Raw genomic sequence first — 6,052 nt, 5'->3', positions numbered from 1 at the left:
CACATTCATACATCCACATCCACATCCACATCCATACATCCACATCCATATCTACATCCATACATCCATTTTCACATCCACATTCATACATTCACATCCACATCTACATCCACATCCATACATCCACATCCACATCCACATCCACATCCACATCTGCATCCATACATCCACATCCATATCTACATCCATACATCCATTTTCACATCCACATTCATACATCCACATCCACATCCATACATCCACATCCACATCCACATTCATACATCCATACATCCACATCCACATCCACATTCATACATCCACATCTACATCCACATCCACATCCATACATCCACATCCACATCCACATCCATATCTACATCCATACATCCATTTTCACATCCATATTCATACATCCACATCCACATCCATACATCTACATCCACATCCACATTCATACATCCACATCCACATCAATACATCCACATCCATATCTACATCCATACATCCATTTTCACATCCACATTTATATATCCACATCCACATCCATATCTATACATCCACATCCACATCTACATCTATACATCCATTTCCTTCAACCCACATCATTCACACATCAAACCACATCATCCATACATCCATCTACATCAACTTACATCATTCACACATCAAACCACATCATCCATATGTCCATCTACATTGATCTACGTCATTCACATCCTAATTCACAAGACATCACATCCATTCATCCATTTACATTTATTTGATTCATATCACTTCCATCCATCCATTCATAGAATGAAAGAGAATTCTAACTTTTTGATATAAAGATTCTTTACGCGTCTAATTAGGCATAAAGATAACTTTAGTAGGAATAACACTTTTATAAAAATCCTTTTATGCATCTATTTATGCATAAATTCGATTTTAAGGGAAATAACACTTTCGAATTAAAAATAAACCTTTTATGCATTTTACTATGCATAAATTCCATTTTAATGAGAATAACACTTTCAAAATAAAAATAAATCTTTTATGTATCTATCTATGCATAAATTCAATTTCAATGAAAATAATACTTTCGAAATAAAAATAAATCTTTTATGCATCTTTCTATGCATAAAATCAAAATTGATAAGAATAACTCGTTTGGATTAAAAGTAAAATTCTTTATGCATCTATTTATGCATAAAATCAAAATTGATCAAAATAACTTTTTTGAAATAAAAATGGATTTCTTTATGCATCCTTCTATGCATAATATCAATTTTGATGAGAATAACACTTTTGGATTGAAATAAATTCTTTATGCATCTTTCCATGCATAAATCCAATTTAGTACGAATTACACTTTTAAAATAAAAGAATTTCTCTTATGCATCTAATTTATGCAAAAAATCCATTTATGATGAAAATCACACTTTTAATATAAAAAAATCTTTTATGCATACAAATCATTTATGATGAAAATCACTCTTTTAACATAAAAGAATTTCTTTTATGCATCCATTTATGCATAAAAATTATTTATGATAAAAATCATACTTTAAATATAAAAAGTTATATCTTTTATGCATAGGTTTATGCATAGAAATCATTTCTGATGAAAATCACTCTTTTAATATATAAAAAATTATATCTTTTGTGCATACAAATCACTTATGATGAAAATCAATCTTTTATGATCAAAATAAAAATTTCAATATGTTTCCTTCTATGCATAGAATTTAATTCTAAAGAAAGTAACACTTTTTTAATAAAATATTTTTAGTATGCATTTTTCTATACCTAGGATGAAAAATAACACTTTAAGAATACATATACGATGGGAATTACTCTTTTTGAATAAAAAAGTAAAACTTGTTTTTAACAATTTTAGAAAAATTTTACCGTAATCTCCTTTGTATGGCTGATCATTTTTCAATTTTTAACTCTCTAAAATTAATTAGAATTTCACTAGGAGTATTTAAATCATTCTAATGTAAACATTTTCTACTTATTTAAGAGGAACATTATCAAAAACTTGATTTTATCCCTTAATCATTTATTTATGATAAAGAATGGTTGGATTTACTAAAGAAGAGAGGGGAATGCCTTTTTTTTCAATGAGGCATAACATCATATTCATATTAGAGAAGACAAAAATCATAAAAACCATAAAAATTAAGCATACATGGGAATTTATGTATTTCCTTACAATTAACTTCAATAGCATTAAAAAGCCATTCCAATTAAGCTTCTCAAGCTTGAGAGGAGGCCCCCAACCAATCAATTGGTTTGGTATGCTGATGGAGCCACCAATGGAGATTGAAGGAGGGAAGCTCCAATTTCTTCAATTTGGAGAGAATTTTAGAGAATAGTAAAAATTATCATTATTTCAGCATAATTCCAGCATAATTCTGGCATAGTATAATTCTCCTATTTTTTTACAAAGGGCTCAAGTTCTATTTATAGGAGAGGGAGGCTCTAACCAAGACCAACTAATTTCTAGAATTTTCTAGATTCAATTTGGTTGAATTTGGATCAGATTTGGACCTAGTTTGGTTCCTTTTTTATTCGGTTTGGTTCCTTTTTCATTTGGTTTGATCCAAGAGAGAGGAGAGATAAGAATATCTCATTATTTGGGAGTTTAAAACTCTCCCACACATGTGAAATAGGCGCCTCCTTCATGAGGGGAATTCCCCCATACTGAGGTGTCAAAAATGCATCATTTCATCTAAATATCTCTCTTTTTTAACTATTAACCTTGTCCTTAGTCAACTCTTCATCTTATGTGAGTATTTACTCATTTTTGGAGGATTTTCTTTTTATTCTTCTATTTATCTCCTCCCTACATTTGGATGAATCTTATTGGTCCATAGGAACCTTAATTTAAATTTTTTTGAAAATCTGGACCCCTAGGATAATGCCTCTTGAACAGATTATACTTAATTTCTAATGCACCTTCTGAAAATCTTTTTGAACTTCTGTTTCAGGGGAACTTATTTTAATAAGATGAGATATTTTTCTATCCCAAAATATTTAAAAACTGAATTATCACTCTCTAGAAGATTTTCTCTCTCTAGGCCAAAACTGGTAGAAACAAGATCTTTTATATTTCTGAAGAGGGATTTGACTACTACAGGGGAAGATACTGGACATCCTGAGAGGCTGGGGAGGAATCTTACATTCTACCCCACTTAAAAAACGCGAGATGTCCTCATCTCGCAAAACTAGAGGAGAATTCTTTTTCTTAAGATCCAACTGATTATGGGTTCTTTATGTTTTGGTGAACCCAAACAGAATCCTGGGATAAAGATCCCTTATATAAAACTCATTATTAAATAACAATTCACTCGGATCATAACATTCATTCCTTATCACAATAATGGTCCATTAGACTGAAATTTCTATTTGAAGAGTTCTTCATGGAAATTTTTCATTTATGCAGATTTTTAATTTGACCTCCTTTAACTTGATCCACTGGGTCAAGTGTTAACAGTAGCAATCTGCCAGCACAATCCACTAATCTCATAGTGATTTGCTGCAGTCATTAACGTCATTCTAACTACGAACATTATCACAAGGACTCGTCTCATTCATCCTCATTGAGGTTTTGCTTAGTTATTACAATTCAATCAAAATTTAGAAATCTTCATTTTTCAATCAGAATCCAAATCAATTCATCATTTCAATCAGAATTTAAAATCATATCAACCACATTCGAATTCATCATCTAGATAGTATTAATGCTTATAATTTCAAGTCTTAGATTTACTCGTATATACTGCCAGTAAAGAGCTGCAGTTATACCCTTGGTATATACGGGTACCCAGTCACGATCCTTGGAATTATAAGGTAAATACTATCATGTCTAGGCCTCAAGCAAGTCAGGGGTTCTATACAATTGCGGTACTTCCATCTGAAGACCCAATTACCAAATTATGAATTTCAGTTTGAACATCAAATCGTATGAATTTTATCACACAATTACAACCTTTTACTGCTTCTTGATAAATTTTTGACATATTTGGCTTCTCGGTTGATCCTCATTACCCAAATAGCTTTGATACCAACTGTAAGATCCCTGATCCCACTGCGCAACGAATTCTGGGGTGCTAGCATGGAAAGTAGCACTTCTTGCGTGGGGCAGGGTCCCACACTCGGGGCCTTGCCCACGGATATCAGGACAAGAGACTAATCCATCGATTTTTCCAAAACCGAACCCGAAAAAACTTCCTTTGCCTGGAAAGCACGGGCGATTCCACCAGGATAACTTTTCCCTAACATAGTCAAAAGCCTTAACTATAACTGAATTGATCTGACTAAACTCGTAAGTTCTATAGTCAGATCAAGGGACAGATTGCACTTAGATCATAGAGACCAACGCTTTTTTCCTCATCCAGAGGCACAGCCGTTGATTCTTTTTCCATAGAACAATTTTTGTCCTGGATTTACTTCATCTATCGAACTAAACAGAAATTGAGTCTCGATTTACGGATCCATTAGTCCAGCCTAACCCCATCCAGTCCCATGGGTTAGCCAACCGCCCAACCACTGTAGTGATGGGATCCAATTAGGAATTTGGTTAGGTTTTGTCTCGGGTACCACGGAAAAGAGTTCCCAGGCCCCCTAGCTAGATGTTCATACAAACATAAAACTAGTCACACCACTTACACACCCAATATGAAATTGCCTTTTTCTCAGCATCAGCTATCTTTAAAACAATCCTTTAATGAAACCATTGTGTCACTGATCACAATCCTCAAAATCTCTGGTTGAATCCTTATTTCCAATCATTCCTTCATCGGTGTACTTATGGCATCATTGGCAACCAGAACCCTCACCACTTGTTCACTCAGGGGCCTTTTAATAGTTCCTAGCTCATAGTACCCGGCAATATAATCTTTTATAAAAATCAAGATGGAATCTTCGTTGAAGATCAACAAGATCAACCAACAGATCCATATAAAAGAGCCATGGACTCATCCGTTGAGGACCAGCAAGGTCAATCAACCAGATCCATGCCCGGTTTCAGAAAACAACTCTTACTCCTTGTTCCAATATCTTCCACGATGCACGTGTGGGTATCTTCAGCGACCCACAGCCCGAGCACCATATGGTCAGCACCCTCTAGGATCCTTCGCAGGTAGCGCTTCACTTATAGGCCGCTTCCTTGGTCCCTCATCCACCATACTGGAAGCTCACCATTTAAATCGAACCGAGGCTGGTCAAGACCTCGCGGGCGAGACCTTGCTACACGAGACGTCCTCCGTTGACTCTCCGTCAGAGCTGTTGCAACTTTATCAGGTAGGTCTCCACGACCACATTCTCAAGACAGTCAAAATGCTTCCCCAGCATTCTTGACATAAAACAGTCATTTACAAACAGTTCACAAATACAGTTTCTATAATGAACTCACATTTTTCCAGATTGTTCCACATCAATCCATATTACTTAACCCAAATCCCAATTCATGTGTATCCATTCTTGACCAGATACATCATTTTCCGTCCCATCACATCAGATTCATTCACTTCACATAACATCCATTCTTATCTTTCTTAATTTATATTACGTCTCATCACATCCATTTCTCATTACATCTCATTCGTTCACATCTTATATTATTTATTCACATTCTGATTCACATGACATCTCATCTCATCCATTCGCTCATATTGACTTCATATCCATTCACATACATATTCGCATTCATTATTCCACATACACATCCACATTCGTATATCCACATTCACATCTACATCCATACATCCATTTCCACATCCACATTCATACATCCACATCCACATCCACATTCATACATCCACATCCACATTCATATCCATATCTACATCTATACATCCATTTTCACATCCACATCCACATCCATACATCCACATCCACATCCACATTCATACATCCACATCCACATCCACATCCACATCCATATCTACATCCATACATCCATTTTCACATCCACATTCATATATCCACATCCACATCCACATCCACATTCATACATCCACATCTACATCCACATCCATACATCCACATCCACATCCACATCCACATCCACATCTACATCCACATC

The sequence above is a fragment of the Cibotium barometz genome, chromosome 10 (assembly GCF_041138505.1).
Source record: "Cibotium barometz isolate CiBa-2024 chromosome 10, ASM4113850v1, whole genome shotgun sequence".
NCBI lineage: Eukaryota > Viridiplantae > Streptophyta > Polypodiopsida > Cyatheales > Cibotiaceae > Cibotium > Cibotium barometz.
Note: the sequence above shows the minus strand (reverse complement) of the source record.